At 47.7% G+C, this 21,605-nt stretch overlaps 1 protein-coding gene across 6 annotated transcripts in view; it reads right to left on the minus strand.

The window, feature by feature from the left end:
* The window catches only part of IQSEC1 (IQ motif and Sec7 domain 1), a 137,602-nt gene that overhangs the window by 44,683 nt on the left and 71,314 nt on the right, over positions 1-21,605 (minus strand). Inside the window, exon 1 of one of the 6 annotated variants that reach the window (XM_014453168.2) lies at positions 7,500-7,516. The exons of the other annotated variants lie outside the window; for them this stretch is intronic. The gene's annotated coding sequence lies outside the window, so the exon portion shown is untranslated. Of the gene's footprint in view, positions 1-7,499; positions 7,517-21,605 lie in introns of those variants that run through there. 6 annotated transcript variants of the gene reach the window in all.

Genomic DNA, 21,605 nt, shown 5'->3' on the forward strand with positions numbered 1-21,605 from the left:
GATAGTGAGTAGGATTAAAGCCCAAGTTGGTGGGACTCCCAAGACCAGGTGCTCCCTTCCACCTCCTGCTCCTCATCCCCAGGACACATATATATTCTCCCAAAGTTCCAAGCACCAGGGCTGATGAGGGGAATGGTTGACTTCATCCCAAACTCATGAACTCAGCTGATGGACACTGGTTACCACTGCAGACTGCTCTTCAGCATAGGACACGGAGCAAAGGGAGAAATTTATACAAGATATTTCTAACACAGCTTCTGGTACACCTCTAGTCATGCCTTTCCATTTGCCTGTCCCTGTAGAGTATCACTCAACCTTTACAAAACCCTGGGGCCAGGGCAGGGTCTCTCTGGGGCCCAGTACTTCAGAGAAGGGATGCAGGCTCTTCCCAGGCTACTGTCCTTCCTCAATACTCCCATCTGCAGACTAATGGGAAAGCCTTGCATTCAAGAGCCTCGGGGTCAACTGGTTTAGCCCCCTTCCATTGCCCCTACTTGTCACAGGGATTGGCAGGGCCATACTGCCAAGTGTAGAATGTGAGAATGTTCACTGACTCCTAGGTGAGACTCAAAGTAGGGGTTAGGGAAGGGGACCCTGGAACAGAGAGGGCCAAGACAAAGGCAGCAGACCAATGCAGTCTATTCCAATTCTGCCCTGAGCCAGGTCTGGGTGGCCAACTCATAATACAAAAAGACTTCCACTCCACCAACTGGCCCTGCTTCCAGGAACATGCAGTGGCTGTCCTGTGACAAAGGACATCCCATTCTGCTCCCCAGAGCTAAAGTGTGACTAGAGGTCCTTCTCTGGGGAAGAGCCCTGGGCTAGAAGTTAAAAGACTAGGTGCTTTGCCTTGATCTGGCTGTGAACCAGGGTGGGTCAGTTCTCATTTCAAGGGCTAGATGCCTTTGAGGGATCAGAGGAATGAAAGGGATGGGGACACACAGAACTTAAAATGCTAGTATTGTTTTTACTAGGACAGTAAAGGGGCTCTGTAATAAATCTAGCCAAAAGTAACCTCACAGGGTGATCTGATCATAAATTCCTAACAGGGCAGGTCATGGTGGGTAGTCATGCCCCAGACCTATAAAAGACTTATCTTTTCCTTAAGCAAGCCCTATCCAAAATGCCTTTTTCAGAGCCCTCAGAAGTAATCATCCTCAAGGAAGCACATAATCTTAACTATACTGTACCTTGTTTTCTCTCAACTTCATGTAAGCTTCCTCTATTCCCTCCTTAATTCCAAATGTATAAAAGACACTGCAAAACTGTTATTCTCTGAGCATTTGAGATCTTACTTCCCAGCATGTCTTTAGTTTGGCTCAAATAAACACAAAAATTCTCTACAGGTTTGGACATTTCTTATATCAACATTTACTTGGTGTAGTAATGCAGGATTCTGAAGAAGCCCACCCAGGACTACCCTGCAGACAAATAACTGGGGTACCCCATGTGCCCCACTGGCTCCCCGTGTCACATTGGGTACACTTGGATGAGTTTTCTTTTGAAATCCTGGACCTCCCTGTTTTAGGCAGCTGATCCTGAATTTATCCGAGCTGCTCTTAGAAAATTCTTGAGGTAGAAAAGGGTTGAGATAATCCAGGGAAAGTAGAGTAAAATGGGTTGCTGCTTATAATTTTAGGTGGGGTTTTTTTGTTTTGTTTTGTTTTGAAATTTGATTGCTTACTGAGAATCTGAACAAAATCTTTCCTGGTTAAATGAGAGACTGAACTCTAGTTAGCTCCAAAAGAGAAAGGACACTTCATTCCCCAACCTGAATCTCAGGTATTCTTAGGTGACTAAGAATCTTTGTGGAATTGCCTGAGGAAATATTTTCTCCAGGGTGTAAAGCAGTCATTCGATAGAGAGATTCACCATATCTGGCTCATCCAAAGATGGGCACACATAAAGGCTGAATTTCCCTAGAAGTTTGTTTAGACTCTAAAGATCTCAAAGGAAAACTAAAATTAACTGGGAAATTGTGCCTCAGAGGCCAACAAGTCCCACAACTGTCAGCCTACCATTAATACTTCTGCAGGATGCTTTGTTACTTCAAATCATTTTCAGGCACAATTAGAAAAAGCTGGCTGTAAAATTAGGCAGAATGAATGGAAAACATTTAATTGGTCTCTCAAAGCTTCAAAAAGAGGATTTAGATAAATGGATGGGGACTCACAGAACTTATGATGTACTTTAGGTGGCAATCCAATTATTTGAGGTATTAAAAATGCCTGTCCTGCTCTAGTGGCATTGGCTCAGTGGTTGAGCATCAATCTATGAACCAGGAGGTCACAGTTCAATTCCCAGTCAGGCCACATGCCTGAGTTGTGGGCTCCATCCCCAGTGTGGGGCAAGCAGGAGGCAGCCAATCAGTGATTCTCTTTCATCATTGATGTTTCTATCTCCCTCTCCCTTACTCTCTGAAATAAAAAAAATATATATTATAAATAAATAGATAAATAAATAAATATGCCTATCCTTATTTTAAAAGGGGGAAGGTCATTGGAACTTGACTTGTCAAGGACAGATACAAATTTTGTGTCTTCTTATCCCAACTGCCAAAACAAAATATGGATACAACTGTTCTTTTATAAGCTAGTTTTTCTCATGGCTAGAAAGTCTCTTTGTCTATGTGTTTCTATATATCTATATTGTAAATGTGAGGCAACTTTTTACTTCTGGATGATATTGTTAAAATTAAGCATATTGATGTTAATTGATTTTGAAGGCAAGCGTTTGTAATGATTGGGTATTCTAAAATTCTCAGAAATATAGAAACTAACCCAAAAGCTTTTCAAGTTCATGTGGTCTAAAATTACTCTTTAGTAAATAAACTTTGTTGGTTTAAGTAGAACAGAAATGTCTTTCAGGTTATTGACATTAAAGATTTGTTCTTTTGTTGTTTCTTTAATGTTAAATTGCATTAATGTAAATAAGTGGTAAAAAATGAATAACCAGGCCTGGCCTGTGTGGTTCAGAGGTTGAGCGTCAACCTATGAACTGAGAGGTCATGGTTCGATTTCTGGTCAGGTCATATGCCCCAGCTGTGGGCTCAATTCCCAGTGTGGAGCATGAAGAAGGCAGCTGATCAATGATTCTCTCTCATCATTGATGTTTCCATCTCTCTCTCCCTCTTCCTTCCTCTCTGAAATCAATAAAAATATGTTTTTTAAAAAAAAAGAAAAAAGAAAAGAAAATGCCAAGTAGGTGACCATTTCTCACAGGGAGCTCCCAGGAGACAATGACTTTAAAGATCACTAACTGCCACCTGGAGATTTTGTTTATTGGAAAGAACATCAAATAAAAGACACTTTCCAATTTCATCGGAAGGGACCTTATTGGGCACCTCACCAGGAAGGGACATCAACCCCTGTGTCTCTGACACTTGCCTCCACCTATAAGGGACACCAAAGACTCCTCTAGGTTGAGAAGCCCCTGACTTCAGAGGTGGACAGCTATCCAAAGACATCTACAAGGTCTGCATACCAACGAAGTGATGTTGAACTCGGAATCCATTTCCATTGTTTTTGTCTGCTAATAATAGTCATCATAATATTATACTTATTCTTTGGATTTTTTTCTATATAGTCCAACTCCTTATGATTACTGAACATATATAACTATTAATACTCTTTTCATGGCTTATGTGAATGTTATACTAGATGCAAAATACAAAAAGTGAGACAGAGGCAAAACGTGAATCATGCTAGCTCATAGGACAGAAATGACCCAGAGTTTTTCACAATGAAGGCCCAAAAGGCCTCACTGCCTTCCATTTACCTGCCCTTCCCTTTTGGAAAATTTGGCCTCAACTCACATCCTATGGTTATGGTACTGCCTCTTCCCCAGTGGCCCACCTTTTCAACAAAACAATGTTGATATTGAGACTTCCTAAGAGAAAACCTTCCTCACATTGTGATACCATACTATCCGACCAAAAGGTTGGTCATCAGTACAACCTCTGGACTGTTTTATGACCAAAAGGGGGAACTGGGAACAAAAAAAGGGGTTCTATGGAAAGTAACCTCACAGGGTGATCTGATCATACATTCCTACCTGGGCAGATCATGGTAGGTAGTCATGTCCCAGGCATATAACTTTTCCAGTAAAAGGTTTATTTTTGCCATAAGCAAGCCTCATCCATTGTTTCTGTGCATCTAGATTAACATACCTTTGAAATAAATGGTAACGCCCTTAAGAAAGCATATAATCTTCACTACTCTGTAATTCAATCCCCACCTTGCTTTCTCCCACCTCCATGTAATCTTCCTTTGTTCCTTCATTGAATTTCAAATGTATAAAAGAAACTCCAAAATTGTCATTCTCCAGAGCATTTGAAATCTTTCTTTCTGGCATGTCATCAGTTTGGCTCAAATAAACTTTTACAAAAATTCTCTACAGGTTTGGATATTTCTTACGTTCACAGTTCTGATAAAGCTTCAAACAGTGCCTCACAATAAACAGTGTGTGGAAGAGTGAAGGTGTCCCCATGTCAGACCCACAGGCGGTTAATGCCAACTTACAGATGAGCAGATAGTCTCCATTGGAAAAGCCCAGCTGGCCGTGTGGCCGAAAGCCGCATACTCCTCCCACCATCCCGCCTTCTGAGAGCAGCCTGTGAACACCTCACCAGGATTTCCCCATGCTGGCAATGCTTGGTCAGGGCTCTGCTCATGTGGATTTAAAATATTCTGGCCTGAGTTTGCAGAAACAGGAGAGAGGGAGGTTTCTGTGCATCCCCAGAGGCAGATGCCCACGTGCCATCTCAGTCGCTCTGAGCTGTCTGTGGCCATCAGGGAGTGCGGCAGGCCTGGGCCTTCGCCACTCTGCCTGATGCTCTGGGAGGAGGAGCAGTGCTCATCTCTCATGCAGGTGATGGATTTGATCCTTTCCCTAGCCCTTGCTGACCTGGCCTTAAAACGAGTGTGAGCAGGCAAAACAGGGTATTCTCCCTAACGCCAGGGAGGGGAGTGTCTGTAGGCCCGTCTGTGGTTTGGGGCACAGGGGGTTAAGAAAAGAGAAACAGTTGAGGGTCACTGAACTAAGGGCTGTACCTTGCCTTATAGTGATCAAGGGCATGGCTGCCCAAATGGCAACCTGGATTTCTAGGCAGGACATCAGCATGGTGTACCACCCTGGAGGGAGGACTGGGTCCAGCAGGAGGGGCACTCTTTAGGTCTGATAGGAATGGAGTTGGTTGGGGAGTGAAGAACTTTCTGGAGCTATGACAGCCCAGGATTCCTGCTCTGTGCATTACCTGCCCTCCTAAATGCCTTGGGCCCGCAGGTTCCAGAACATGCTTGGTAGAAGGGGCTGGGCCTCCATTCAAGGCCAAGAGAAGGGGTCTGACAGTCACCCACAGCCTTTCCCTTCACGATGGCAACTCCAGCTTCCTCTCCTCTATCAGCCCTACCTTCCAAACATACCCAGGCTCTGCCCACTCCTCAGTAGGTGGTGCAGGCCACCAGCAAGGTTTCCTGGATTATTACACAGCCTCCTTACTCTTCTCCCTGCTTCTCTTCTCCCCACAGAAGTCAGAGCAATCCTGATAAAACATAAACCAGATCAAATGCCTCCTAGGCTCCCCATCACACTTAGAAGACACTGTCCTTGACATGTCCTTCAAGGCTTGTCATCTTGGCTCCTCTTCTCCTTGCTCATTCTATTCCAGCTTCACTGACTTCCTCTCTTCTCAAAAGAGTGAGGCATACTCTTGCCTCAGGGCCTTTACATGGCCTACTCCTTCTGCTTGGAACACTCTTCCCATATCTCTGCATGGACCTCACCCTCACCTCTTTTAGGTCCTGACTCAATGCCACCTTCTGAAGGAGGCCCACCCTACTCACTTAGTTTAAAACCTCCCCTCCCTCCCCTCAGCACTTCTAATCCTTACTCTGCTTTTCCTCTCTCCATGACGATCATCACCTTGGAACACACTGTATAATGTATTCATTATATTTTTTTGGTTTGTTGTCTGTCTCCTACATCGGTACATAAGCTCTTTAAGGACAAGGGTAAATTTGTTTGTTTTGCTTACTGATATTCCCCAAGTGCCAACACATGTGTTCAGTAAATGCTTGCTGAAGGAGTGAAGGCACTTCCCCACGCCTGCTGTGTACTGGGTTCTGAAACATTATTTTTTCTTACATCATCCCCACTCAACATACATGTGCTGCAAACCTATCTTGTGATCTTTCTCCATCACCGCACAGTGGCACAGCGACCTGAGCCAGAGTCCTGGATACCATCACTTCAGTCCCTCCCTACAGCCAACCCTTGCCCCTGCCCCATTCAATCTGTCACCAATTCCTGCAGAATCTATGTGAGTGGTGTTCCCTTGAGTTGTGCAATGTGGCAGCCCTTCCATGTCCCCAAAATCAAAACCAACCTCAAACTATCCTGATAAGAAAAGAAATGGTGAGGCCATCCTACTATAACCACCATGGTGCCACAACCAACACTGTCCTCCAATAAAATGAGTGGACAAAAGTGAACACATCATGAGTGGAGATATGAAGCTTAAGAGCTTGTATTGAGCCAGAGAACATCACTTCTTATTGGTCACAATCAGAAGCTACACAATATTAAACGTTAGAAGAGTCTTTTCTTAATCTGGCTAACAGAAAGATAAATTTTTTTAAGTGAAAATGCCCAGTGTTGACACATATGTGCAACAACAGGCACTCTCAAAAGTAGGTAGAACTTTTTCAGAGTAGTAGCTAGAAATAATTATCAAATTAAATCATGTGGATGCTTGACTGACTGAACCAATATATTTTATTTATAGTAGCACCCTAAAACTCAAGGATCTAAACCAGGGGTCCTCAAACTACGGCCTGCGGGCCACATGCAAATACAAATATTGTATTTGTTCCCGTTTTGTTTTTTTACTTCAAAATAAGATATGTGCAGTGTGCATAGGAATTTGTTCATAGTTTTTTTTTAAACTATAGTCCAGCCCTCCAACAGTCTGAGGGACAGTTAATTGGCCCCCTGTTTAAAAAGTTTGAGGACCCCTGATCTAAGCCCTTGTCCTGATTAGTACTCAACTCTAATCCCAGTTCTTTCCTGGGTGAGGAGAAAGTGTCAAATGTCAGCAGAATAGTCATCTTCTCACTCCCCACAGCAAGATCCCCACAGCAGATTGCCCCAGGGACAAAACTCTTTGCTTTTGACCTGAGTACACAGGTGGAACTTTGGGGTCAGGGAATTGCCAGGCCCACCTCCACCTTCACCCCCACCCCCACCCCTCTGCTCCCAGTACTGCCTCCTCCCTCCTGAGCCTCCAGGCCCATGGAACCATGCCTTGAACACCACTTCTATGCCACAGTTATTCCCATGTGGAGTTCAGTGTCTCCGCACACAGGTCAGCTCCCTTGGGGAGGCTTTTCCCACAAGCAGGACTGAAGACGCTGGAGTCAGTCCTTAGCTCCACACTGCGACTGGACTCATGATCTCTTAAACTGCTGGACCACATGCAAATCAAAGAATAGGGTGGGTACCTGTTCCAAGTCTCTGGCATTCCCTGTCAATTTAGTTACTGGAATATTGTATGACAATTATGTGGCTGCTGCCTGAAATCTTTTGATGCTCCTGGTTCAGAAATTCCTTTTCTAGAAATTCAGGCTAAGAAAAGATAAATGAGGAAAGAAGTAAGTATCAGGAATTTCATTGCAGTATTGTTTCTAATTATAAAAATTTAGAAATACCAAAAAATACAACTAAAAGACAAAACGAACATCATCCAGAACCACAGGAAGGCTGGCTGAGTGGAAATTCTACAACTAGAAGGAAAGAGAAAAGCATACTGAGACTCAGAGGAGGTGCGGAAGTAAAGTGCAGAGGTACGGAGGCGCACGCAGAAAGGGCTGGCAGCTGAGAACGCGGCGTACGAGGCAAGGGCTGGCAACTGAGGACGCGGCGCACGTGGAAAGGGCTGGCAGCTGAGGATGCGGTTGTCCTTTTCAATCGGGAGGGAATCTCAAGCTCCCGACTGCTCTGAACTCCAGTTCCAGGCGAGTCCCTGGGGACCCAGATCATACGGGAGAAACTGGACTGTCTGGCATCGGTCGGAACTCGAGGGCAGCTTTCTCTCAGAGGTGCTTGCAGCGATTACCGGGACACTGAGAAGCGGGGCCTCTTAGGGCAGGACTGAGCAGCAGCCATAGTTGCTTGCTCCGCCCTGTTGATTCCCTGAGACCCCGCCCCACCCGAGCTGTGCGCAGAAGCTTTTGCATATGAAAGGCCTGGCCCTTTGCAATCTAAAATTACCTAATAAATTGCAGCTGGGTCAGAGAAAGCCAGAACATCCAAAAGAAGGCCCAAGGCCCCACAGCAGCTTGCACTGCTTCACAGCTGGGCTCCTGCTGGGTAGCCTCAGGCAGAGGCTAAATTAGCACCTCCTTAGAGATCTAAGAGCCAGTGTACCCAGTGGTCAGAGTGGGACCATCCAGATTACAACTCCTCAGATCCATAAGGGACACACTCAGGGGGCAGACTCAGTGAGCACCAAAGCCCCACTGAAGCAAGTCTTGCCCCAGAAGGGTGTCTCCAGCACAGAAGTTCTCCCACTGCAGACACAGCTGATTCTCACAGCCAATTGGCCTGGAGGTCAATTCCTCCCAGTGATACCTACAACAATCAAGGCTCAACTACAACAAGACTGTGCACAAAGCCCACAAAGGGGTGCATCAGGAGTGTCCACCTCAGGTAATTGGGGAGGCTGAGCCACTGGGCCCTATAGGACACCTAGCACAGAAAGCCACTCTATCAACACAGGGAAGCATAAAAAATGCGGAGACAAAGAAACAGGTCACAAATGACAGAAATGGAGGAAAGCAAACTACTGGATATAGAGTTCAAAACCACACTTATAAGGTTTTTCAAGAATTTTCTAGAAACTGCCGATAAATTTAGTAAGACCCTCAATAAGTCTAGTGAGACCGCCGATAAACTTAATGAGACCCTCAAGAAATCTAGTGAGACCCTCGAGGTTATGAAAAAGAACCAACTAGAAATTAAGCATACACTGACTGAAATAAAGAATATTATACAGACTTCCAACAGCAGACTAGAGGATCGCAAGAATCAAGTCAAAGAGTTGAAATACGAAGAAGCAAAAATCACCCAACCGGAAAAGCAAAAAGAAAAAAGAATCCAAAAATATGAAGATAGTGTAAGAAGCCTCTGGGACAACTTCAAGCATACCAACATCCGAATTATAGGGGTGCCAGAAGAAGAGAGAGAGCAAGATATTGAAAACCTATTTGAAGAAATAATGACAGAAAACTTCCCCTACCTGGTGAAAGAAATAGACTTACAAGTCCAGGAAGCGCAGAAACCCCAAACAAAAGGAATCCAAAGAGGACCACACCAAGACACATCATAATTAAAATGCCAAGAGCAAAAGACAAAGAGAGAATCTTAAAAGCAGCAAGAGAAAAACAGCTAGTTACCTACAAGGGAGTACCCATACGACTGTCAGCTGATTTCTCAACAGAAACTTTGCAGGCCAGAAGGGAGTGGCAAGAAATATTCAAAGTGATGAATACCAAGAACCTACAACCAAGATTACTTTACCCAGCAAAGCTATCATTCAGAATTGAAGATCAGATAAAGAGCTTCACAGATAAGAAAAAGCTAAAGGAGTTCATCACCACCAAACCAGTATTATATGAAATGCTGAAAGGTATCCTTTAAGAAGAGGAAGAAGAAGAAAAAGGTAAAGATACAAATTACAAACAACAAATACACATCTATCCACAAGTGAATCTAAAAATCAAGTGAATAAATAATCTGATGAACAGAATAAACTGGTGAATATAATAGAATTAGGGGCATAGAAAGGGAGTGGACTGACTATTCTCGGGGGGGAAAGGGGTGTGGGGGATGTGGGAAGAGACTGGACAAAAATCGTACACCTATGGATGAGGATAGTGGGGGCGGGGGTGGGTAAGGGCAGAGGGTGGGGTGGGAACCGGGTGGAGGGGAGCTATGGGGGGAAAAAAGAGGAACAACTGTAATAATCTGAACAATAAAGATTTAATTTAAAAAAATTAGAAATAACTTAAATGTCCATCAACAAGGGATTGATTCAAATTAATTATATATCCATATAATGGAAACAATGTTAAGATGGGGGAAGATCTGGTTTAATGGATGTTCTTAAGAAAAAGATTGGGGAATATTTTTAGCTGACCATAAGTTTAATATGAACTGATACTATGATGCAGCTATGCCAGTCACTAATTAGAAGCCAGGAGCTAACACAGCCCTGCTATCTACCTTCAGGGTCAGATCCCAGCAGAAGACCATGTACTGGTGCTGCACTGAACAACCATCCAGAGCCCCAAAGTGGAATCGCAAATCTGGGCATGCGCTCACCCTTCTGCTTGCCTGCATGAGGCAGACACTGCTAACTGTCACAGGCTCCCTCACACATTCCAACACAGCACTCCACAAATCTGACCCCAGCCGGCATGTGAGGTCAACTCTATTTGATGACCCCAAATCACAGTATGCCAGGAGCAAACCTTGGGGTCTGGAAATCACTTCCCACTGAGCTGGGACTGCTTGGCCAAGAGAAAAGCAGCAAGGAAAGATAAGATGCCTATCAGCAATCCTAGAATGAGCTGACAAGCAAAGGAGGAGCAGATCTCCTGTGCACGGAACTATGATCAACGGTGCCCTACCTGAGAAAAAATGCTCTCCCGTGGCCAGGGCTGCTCAGGAGGTGGTGAGCTCTGTCACTAGAAATGTTCAGGTCAGACCCCAGTCAGAGATGTGGCAGAAGGACTCCTATGCTGGCTAGAAGCTTTTGTAAACTGTCTGAATCTGCACCCCCAACCCGTGTCTCCCCTCTGCCCTTTACTTGTATTTCTTGGCCTCTGGCGGGGGGCCACACCCAGGACTCAGCTTAAATCCTACTTCCTCCATGAGGCCACCCCGCCTACTGCAACCCCACTTCCACATTCCTCATCACTGTGTGGACTACCTGGAGAAAAAGAGAAGTCTACCCATCCCACTGGGAGTCCCTGAAAGCCCTGGTCTCCAGCAAAGACAGGGGCCCGGGACCTGTTCCTTCCCAAAATACAAGCCCCACTTGTGCACTATGGACCCAGAGGTGGGACCAGCGAGAAAGGGCTGGAGAGCAGACAAGAGCTGGAGCTGCACATGGCTATGTTCACACTTGGCCCCAGCGGCCCAGGGACTCTAAGCTCTGAGTCACTGGATGGTTACCCTAAGCTGCTCCTCTCCTCTCCAGTTTTCCAAACACACCTTCCTCCACTGGAAGCCGGTCTGTTATTTTTATGTGGGGAAATGTCTGGATTATTACAGAATGGCATCCAGAGTTTCCAACTACCCTAGGACGTGGAAAGCATCAGCACAGAGAACACATTTTGAAATGCCCTCCTACCACGCCCTGCCTCCTTTCTGCCATGGTGGGGACTCTGTGGGCACCTTGCTGTGGCTTCTGAGCCACATGTCGAGGCTGGAATTCTGGTTACACCAGTTACTAGCTGTGTGGCCAAAGGCAGGAAGACTTCTGTGTCTCAGTTTCCTTTCCTGTTAAATGGAGGCAATTAGAGTGCTGACTTCACACGACTTTTGGGAGGCTTAACAGACTTGATACAGGTAGTCCTTACAAGGCTGTTTTGCTCATAAAAAATGCTTTCTAATTTCTGTCTGGGAATTCTCTGACTGAGGGCCCAGCCCACATGTCCCAGCAGTTAGAAAAGGGAGGGGCAGACAGGCCCAGTGTGGAGCCAAGGTCATCTGCTCCCCACTGTTGCAGGGTCTCTCTCTGCGGACACTCATCTCCAGCCATGAGCCATAGACACTGGTGATGAGGGAGGACAGGAGAGTCCTAGAAAGGGACCCAGACCCCATGGCCCAGACTCTAGCTGGGGAGCCAGTCAGGGTGGGGGGGCCCTTGGTCTCTAGGTCACAGATGTCTCTAATTATGACCTGTAAAGTCATAAGTGACTTTTCTCAAGAAAAATGTTAGCTAGAGGTGGCTCTGGGAACAGGCAAGGGGGCACGGCAGAAGCGGAGACCCACTGTTAGGGTGCCAGTGGTTCCTCTCTAACAGCAATGATGGCAATGATGGTAACAGTTAATGTCTACATAGCTAGCAGTGCTGTAAGCTTCACATGTCATTCACTTAATCCTCTCAGCCATGGAGAGGGCCATCCCATCCCAAGGTCACATAGCTAGTGAGAGAAATGAGAACCCAGGCAGTCTGTGCTTATAGACTTAGTCACACAGCTTGGAATTATGTGGTAGCAACTCTCTCCCCTAAACCTGCCAGGTACAGGTTCTGTGTTGGGTATTTAAATTACATGGCCGGTAACCCAAACACCATTTTGGGAGCAAGGAGGCAGCCAGGTCACTGTTCCTTCTGCAGATGAATCTGAGTGACTGGGCTGAGGTCATCCATGTAGGGAAGAGTGGGGATGGGACTGGACATTAAGCAGGTATATCTACCACCTGGCTGCCCAGAGGAAGAGCAAGCAGTTGACACGTTGGGCAGGGTTGGGGTTGAGAGCATGGGGGTCTTGGGGTATAGCACGGTCATGAGATAAATAAGCCTGGGCTGGGTGTGGCCAGCTAAAGTCCTATCATGCAGGAAAGCACACTCTTCAGAATGGGCCGGGCTGGAGGAAGTGGCAATCTGAAAGCCTGTCCGTGGTTAAATGTCCACACAAGGAGCCTCATTCCAGATTCCTGGCAGTCTTCACAGACCAGAGAGCAACAGCCCCTGAAATGCACATGGCCCTCATGCCTCCAGGCCTGTGGCCTTCCCCATGCTCTGCTCTGAGGGTTTCTGATGTCCAGAAAGGGAGTCTAGCAACTCGAGCCTTCCAGCTGCTCAGGCCAATAATCTGAGAGTCACTCTTGGCAGGACCTACTAATTCCCAGCCCTCACAAGCTCCCTTGTGGGGCTTTCTGCCACTCTTCACTGCCTAGGCTATATTAACCCAGGTTTATCACCCAGTATGAGAAAGGGGATGATCTTGTTCTGCTCCAGTTCCTGGGGGAGGGACTCAGACCAGGGCAAGGTCTAGGGAGGAGGTAAGGGTGGGAAAAAATTGGAGGTCTTGTCCTCTGCACAAGAGCAGGGATAGCTCAGCTGGAGAACAACAGCCTCAGGACCAGTTGCCACCCCAGGTCTCTGTGGGGCCATCCTGGGGCAAAGGAAGCAGGCAGGCAGTAGGACCAGAAGCAAGGTGAAGGCAGCCTGAGGGCTTCAGAGAAGTTTTTAGCAGTTCGGCTACTGGAGAAGGGCTGCCTTGTGTAGGCGTTTCAGCAGGGTCTGGAGGCCTCCATCATCTCCCAGTATTTCCAAGGATGCCTTGAGCCTTACAGTTTGGCCCACAGCTGGTAAATGGTTCTTGGAGAAGACACATGCCCATGTGGCAACTGAAGGAACTTATGGGCCCCCAGGAACACCTGAAGCTCAGTTCCTCTTAGGGAGAAGGAGCTGAGGACCTTCCCAGACCGGGCCTGGTGATGCTGGAAGTCCCTCCCCTCTGGTAGGCAGGGCTGCGGTAAATGTGAACTAGAAGGAAGGATCCTCAGAAAAGGTGATGAGCAGGAGGGAACACAGGCCAGCCTGCAGGGCTAGGGTAGGTGGACAGACAGGCAGCGAGGGTAAGTCCACAGGCAGCACATACTTAGGCACACATGTTGAGCCCTCCACTCAAAGCTTCCAGACACTGCCAAGACCTAGGCAGTGGGATGCCACCCTCGGGAAAACTGAAAATATTTAAAGCATGAGTCTATGTGAGGCACAGACTCAGTGTGACATCCACCTAAACATGTAAAGTGACTTTTGGCTAGTTAACCAGGAGCATCATATCCAAAGAGGGCGGTGACTAGCTTTCTGGACAATCAAGAACGTACCCCTATAGGGCTTGGTAGGGGTCAGAGGGAGTCAGGAGGGTTTCTGCTTTTACCCAATTCCCAAATTTGCTTTACTGGGGACATATAGTAATCACAAAAGAATCAAACCAACGTTCAACTGCCCAGGCACTTCCCCTTTCATGACTAGTAGGCATCTGAAACAGGCTCAAAAGTGGGCTCCTGTGCTCCCCCACCCAGTGGCCTACACCATCTCTGCTGACAGCAACTTGAGCCTTCCCGCTGCTCAGGCCAATAATCTGAGAGTCACTCTTGGCAACTCTCTTTTTCTTATACCCTACTTCCTATTTGTCAACAAATTGGGCTGTTCCACCTTCAAAATACAGCCAGCATCTGACCACTTGGCCTGTCCAACCCCTCCCACAGCCTGGTCTGCATCCCCTTCACCTCCTTCCTGTATTACTGTCAGCCTCTCTAGTGGGACTCTTTTGGTCTCTCTCACCACTCCTTTTACCCTCCATTCAGCAGTTGGGACCCTGTGAAAACACAACTTTGACCAGGTCCTTTCTCTGCTTCCACCTCCCTGGGACTTAGAACCCAGGTCCTCACAGTGATCTAGAAGACTCTGCAGGATGCTATCCACCTCTGTCCTCCTGACACATTTCTACCTCAGCACCTCTGCATGTACTGTTCCCTCTGCCTGGTGTCTCCTCTCAAAGATATCCACGTGGCTCACTCCCTCACCTCTCTCAGGTCCCTGCTCAAAGGTCACCTGAGTCTCAGTGTGGCTTTCGGTGGCCTAAAACTATACCCTCTTCCCCAGCCCTCCTTTATCTTTCCCTGCTCCATTTCTCTCTATAGCACTTGCGTCACCACCACATCACTATATGTGGGAATATGATTGTGTGGCTTCCCCACTAGGATGTGCATCCTGTAAGAACTGGGGTTCCAGAACAGGGTCTGCAACACAGAAGGTAAACACACTGAACTAATCCTATCAAGCCAGGATTTTTTAAACAGCCCAGACCCTGGGGGGGCGACGGGGGGGAGGGCTGCTCTGTCTTCCATGTGGGAGCAGCAATCCTAGGCCAGAGTGGGAACCAACTTACAACAGCCACAGCCAGACCATCAAGTGACGTTTCAGGTCTTGATTGGGATGGCAGGATAGGAAACGACAGACACATAAAGCACACCCAACGTTAACATTCCAATGCAGAAAATCCACACAAATATAACTTGGAATTGTCTAGCAACAGGTTCTGAAAAGGAATGTTAGCAGGTTTTCTATCCCCTATTCCCAACTGTGGGGCTTGAAAATCACAAAGGCCCGGCACTAACATGCCTCCCTCAGGACAGCGGTAACCAGATACAGAGAACTCCCAGAACCAGAAGACCTCAGAGGGCCTAGGGCAGTGATGGCGAACCTATGACACACGAACTCATTTTTTTGGTTGATTTTTCTTTGTTAAATGGCATTTAAATATATAAAATAAATATCAAAAATATAAATCTTTGTTTTACTATGGTTGCAAATATCAAAAAATTTCTATATGTGACACGGCACCAGAGTTAAGTTAGGGTTTTTCAAAATGCTGACACGCCGAGCTCAAAAGGTTCGCCATCACTGGCCTAGGGCCATGGAGCACACACTGGCTGATCCCTAGATTTTCCTGGGGGGCCTTCACAGCCCATTCCTGCTCAAGCTGAAGGAAGTCCCGAGAATTAAAAGAACCAATCAGCAGTGGGGCCCCAGAAATGTACTTTGTAAAAAGCCCCAAATTATTGTGACATGTAGTCGGTCTGAAATCCCATAAATGCCAAGCCCCTCCATTGCACAAATGAGGCAAATGAGACCCAGGAGAAGGACAGACCTATCGAATCTCTGCCAGGCACCCAGTGTTAGATGGGGCAGAGCCCAGCCCTATCCCCTCCCACTGCTCCACACCTGCGGCCAAGGACCTGGGTCCAGCCAGCATAGCTGTTTGATTTACACGGAGCAGTGGTCGCCTTCATTTTCTTTTTCTTTCTTAAATTAGAACTAGGTACCAGGAATGTTCACTCAAACTTCAGATTTCTGGCTTTTCTTAGAAAATAAAAATCAGAAGAGAATATATTTCCATGTGCCGAGCTGATTAGCAGCCACCTGCAGTTTCCTGGGTCCTAGCTGGTTGCCTACCTACCCATGCGATTCCAAATGTTGGGACTGGCCCAGGCTGCTACACCAGCGCAGAGAGCAGAGCTACCGCCACAGCTTTGCCACTGTGTGCCTTGTGTAACTTGCCCCAGTTGGACCTCAGTTTCCCACCAATAAAATGGTCCTCAATTCACGTGCCTTACAAGGCTGTGGTGAGGGGTGGGTAAGCACATGCCATGTACACAGAAAGTGTTCAGGAAATCGCTTTGTGCTCACACTCCCAGCCCCAGCCAAGCCACAGCAGCCAGAGAACTCAGGCTCCTCTTGAGCCCCACAGGACAAATGGGTCCCTGGGCTGAAGTCTGGGGGGACCCAGCTTCCTTAATTAGGCTTAAACATAGCTAATAAGAAAACTTGGGCCCTGGGTAGCTCAGTCAGTTAGAGTATCGTCCTGATACACCAAGGTTACAGGTTTGATCCCTGGCCAGGGCACATACAAGAATCAACCAATGAATGCATAAATAAGTGGAACAAGAAATCTAAAAAAGAAAGAAAGAAAGAAAACTTGCTACAGTTTGGGTTTTTTTAAAAAAAAGGAAGGTGATTTAGAAACCTAACTGGTTTTAATGTCCTGAAATATTTCTCTGGACCTGAAAAGACTTATTCATCAAACCATGAGCAGGGACAGCCAGGTGCATAGAGACCAAATGTAGACACAAAACAAATCACCCACTGCAAGGTCTGTCCTTGCCCAGAACCCTCCCTTCAATCCCTCTCTTCCCTGGCCAGTCACTTCATTCTGTACACATTTACTGAACACACACTATGTGACAGGCCTGTATCAGGCACTGGGGATATGGCAGTGTCACAAAGACATGACCCCATCCTCACAGGAACACTGGGGAACAGAGCTACCTGATGATGGCTGTTAGGAACAGTAAGTGGGGGAGCATCAGGCCCTGTGGGATGACAAGCAGAGCCCCAGTGCCAGAGGCAGGAGGGCTTCCTGGAAGGTGCTCACCATTAGCCAGAACCCAAGGAGAAGAAGCCATGGGGCAGGTGAGGGGTGCTTCCAGCTGAGGACACCCCCTCTGTGAAGGCGGAGCAGAGAGAGATGGGAGTCCATGGTGTGTACAGGGATAGAAAAGTTCAGTGTGGTGGAAACATGTATGGGGCTAGGGGTAGGACCAGAATTTTCAGGACCTTGTAAGGCTTGTTAAGGATCAGGGCAAGGTCGAGGAAGGGTCCAGGGTTTAACTGGGGTGGGACAGGACAGCAATGGGATTCTAGAAAGGCAACTCTAACTGCAGAGTGCAGGATATTAGTAGGGGAAGGATGGAGGGAGCCATAGCAGTGATACCTGTGCTAGGAGGTACCAGTGGGATGGAGAAGAGGAGCCATTTGAGGGGCAGTGACAGGCTTGAACAGCAAGACAGCTATGGGAGGAGCACAAGGAAGGACAAGAGTCCTCAATGTCATGGAAGCCAGGCTGTTGAAGCTAAGGACAGTGACATGGTCACAAGCTCTTGGCTAGGAGCTAGGGTAGAAGTTGGGCTGTGTGGGATAAGAGAGGTGGGGCAGAAGCAGGAGAGCTGAAGATAACTTTAAAGGTCTGGTGCTGAGAAGAAAGTGGAGATACTTTTTAACGATGACAGAAGAGAAGGCCCTGGGAGGGGAGACCAGAAGGAAAGGGTCCTGGACATCGGCTGAGGATAAGCTTAGTGAGCAGAAATACGGCCAGGTGGGAGCCCTTCCCACCTTGTTAGGTCAGCCTCCACAGGCTGCACAGCATTACCTCTAATTTACCCAGGCACTGAGACCTCCAGACAGGGCTTTTATATACCAAATTTCCATATGCATGAAATTTGTGCACTGGGGGGGGGGGGGGGTGTCCCTCAGCCCGACCTGCACACTCTCACAGTCCAGGACCCCTTTCTCCTTACTGCCCGCCTGCTTGCTGCTCCTTACTGCTCGCCTTGGCGCTGCCACGGAGGCAGGAGAGCTCCTGCCACCGCCGCTGCGCTCGCCAGCTGTGAGCCTGGCTTCTGGCTGAGCGGCGCTCCCCCTGTGGGAGTGCACTGACCACCAGGGGGTAGCTCCTGCATTGAGTGTCTGCCTCCTGATGGTCAGTGCATGTTATAGCGACCAGTCGTCCAGCCGGTTGTTCCACCGTTTGGTCGATTTGCATATTAGGCTTTTATTATATAGGATAAAAATATAGGACTTCAAACAATGAACTTTTCAAAGCACAAGGCTATTTTTAGAGCTTTATTTATTGACCAATATCCACCATTTCCCCATTTGTCAGCTGCTGCTGGTAAGATGCGCAGCCCCAGGAGGAAAGGAGAGCAACCAGGAGCAGAGGGGTCTTTCAGGCCACTCAGGCACATCAGGAAAGGTACAGCTCTCCTGGATGTCCAAGCTGGAGTCGGGGGTAAGCGTGGCAGTGGTGCTGACTTGCTCCCTGCCCTCTGGTAAGTGCTCTGCACGGCTCCACCAGGCACTTATCACCCTGATGTGATGTGAGCAGAAGCAGAGTTTAGGCTGGACTCTGATACCTGGGTTCTATCCCAACTTCTCTGAGCCTCATTTACCACCTGCATGGTGGGCATCAGGCGGCTACTTGGTGGCATCAGGGAACTGGGCCTGGCCAGTGCTGTAGACAGGGAATGCGGAGCCTGATTAGACAGGAGTTATTCCAGGAGGGCTGAGGTGGAGCCCTTCCTCAGACGGGGCTTGTTCTCATCAGCAGAGAGCCAGAGGGAAGAACAAAGTTTCTGTCCTGTGCACCCAGCACACACAATCAGACCCTTGCCCTATCCTGTCAATGTTTGCCAAGGTCAGCTTTCAGGCCCCGGGGAGGTGGCTGCTCCAGCCTCCTCGGCCCAGGCCTCACTCCCAAACATAAAGAACATTTGTCTGTCTGCCTGCCTGGGAGCCGGGCTAGACCTTCCCACCATTGAGTCACTCTAATTAAAATAGCCTGGTGGACCAGAGTGGGCTTTGGAGATTAGAATTCAGGGTCCTAGAGACAAGGAGGGGCCAGAAGTTGGCCCCAAGAACCTGCAATCATATCTCCCCTGTCCGTTTATGATTTTGGGGGTTCCCATCAGAAAGGCCCGAGGGTCTTGGCTGTGGATAAACACAGAATCCAGTGCAAGCTTAAGGGAGATGCCTCGTGGCATGTGGGTACCAGTACAGGGTGTTCCAAGGTACTCATAGAGTGGCACAGGTGGAGAAAGGGGTCACCAGGCAGAAGGAAGGAAGAGGGATGCTCTGGATCTGCAGGCACCATCACCCCGCACCTCCACGGTCTCTATCACAAGGAGCTCTTGGGTTTCTTCATAGCACGTCTCATTATCTGACATCTCTTCTCATTCATTCTGATTTATAAGTCTGTCTTTTACCATTAAAGAATCAACTCTGGAAGAGAGGTGGCTGCCAATGTAACCTGTTCCTTGTTCAGGGTTTGGCATAGCAGGTGCTCAGTTAGTATTTGTTGAATGAATGAACAAATGAATGAGTGATACTACCAGTAACTAAGGAAATACCATCACTCATTCGTTCATTCATTCAACAAACACAGAGAGGAAAACAGTGATGCCCAAGAATAACCAGGCTCTGAAGCTGCAGAGCTGTACCGAGTGCATCCTCCCCGACAGCACCTCATGCTTCAGCTTCTCCCTGGCAGAAGCCCTGAGGATCACAACCCTCTCTTCTTCCTCTAAGGCAGTGGTTCTCAACCTTCTGGCCCTTTAAATACAGTTCCTCATGTTGTGACCCAACCATAAAATTATTTTCGTTGCTACTTCATAACTGTAATGTTGCTACTGTTATGAATCGTAATGTAAATATCTGATATGCAGGAAGTATTTAGGAGACCTCTGTGAAAGGGTCGTTCGACCCACCACAGGTTGAGAACCGCTGCTAAGGCCTATGGGTGGTGCCAACCTCATCTCAGCTTCCCCTGGCATTTCACTAGGCCATCTCATTTACTTCCCACAAGCCAATGGCAAGGGCTCACTCCTCTCCTATTTATAAGAAAAAGCACTAGACAGGAGAGAGACTTAACCAAGTCCCGAAGTGATCCTTGAAGCACAGGTGTGATGGGACCTGTGTCCATACTCACTCCTTCAGCCTACAGCTGGGCCTTGGGAATTCTAAACAGTTGTAGAAGCTGGAATGATTCTCCAAGGTACAGACACACATTCTACACCCAGAACACTATTGCTCAGGCCTCCAGTCACACGGGAACAGAGGACACATGCAGCCCCACACTCAGGGATGCCCTGGCTCAGCTTCCTGGCCTACCCTGCTCCATGCCCACCTCCCAAAACACTGGGAAGCTGGCTGGGCTGGGCCAGCACTGATGAAGCCTCAGAGAGGAAGCAGGAAAAGAGATGCACCCCACAGGCTGGCAAACATGAACTTTTACTTGGGCTCAAAGCCAGCTGCAACAAGGCCCTAGGGAGGGACAGGGGGGCCTATGCAAGCACCCTACAATCCAGCCCAACCAGGGCCTCTGCTTGAGGAGGTACTGCTCATAGTGGCATCTCTATTGGAGGGCTCAAACCTGCCTAAGGATCACACCCCACATCCTGGGGACTGAAGTCAGGGGACAGGCCTAACCCAAGAGGAAAATCAAGCCTCTAATGCAAGTCCTGCAGCTTTTCCAGGGAAGCTGTGAAAAAGCCCTTTATTCTCCCTGGGCCATCTGAGCCAGGACTGAGGCAGAGGTCAGGCCTATCCCTCCAGGACCCTGGGACTCAACCCTGGGACAGCTGGCTGAAAGGCCTGGAGCCACTAAAGAGTCAGGCCCAGTGCCCACCCTGGCACTCTTTATATATGGACACTTGAGACAGCCCAGAGCTATCCAGGAGATAGAGCCTCTGTGCAAGGAGCTCAACAGGTCTCAACACAGAGCTCCAGATTGGGTGCCCCTTGCTCAAACAGCATTTGGGAAAAACACACAAAACACAACACAAAAAACTAAGATGAATCACCAATATTTTATAATCTAGAGATTTTATATGGAAATCTAGGCTTCTGCATTCTCCTGGAGGGGGTGGGGGTGGGGGGCAGTAGAGTTCTGGCCACACTGAGTCCATATTCCTGCTTGATAACAATCAGAGGGCGTGGCAGCAGCCATACCCATCAGACTCACATGCTTTTCCATCACCACAGTCCTGGCCTGCTCCTCTCCCTCAATCACCTTTGTGCCTAGTGAGGACATTCTGCATTTGCTTATGATACTTGCAAAAAAGAAAAAAAATTCAAGACCCAACTCAAAGAGAAGAAGTCAGATCTATAGCTCTGGGATCAGTTTATTTCCAAGGAACCTGATTTAGAACACCAAGTCCCAAGGGATAGAGCTCAGTAATTCCCACAGCTCTGCACAGCTGGTGGGAATGACAAGGACTTCTGCTCTGCTGCATCCTCTGAGTATTTGATTTTCACAAGACTATCAAAGTAATGCCACCATGATCCTCAATAATATGGTTGGCAGAGCCACCAAGCTTCAATGCCACCGGATGTCCTCCATTTCCTCAGTTTCACAGGCCAGAAATTCCTAACCTAGGACTTTCCAGGTGGATGGTCCAGGGGTTTGGAA

The sequence above is a fragment of the Myotis lucifugus genome, unplaced genomic scaffold (genome assembly GCF_000147115.1).
Source record: "Myotis lucifugus unplaced genomic scaffold, Myoluc2.0 scaffold_21, whole genome shotgun sequence".
NCBI lineage: Eukaryota > Metazoa > Chordata > Mammalia > Chiroptera > Vespertilionidae > Myotis > Myotis lucifugus.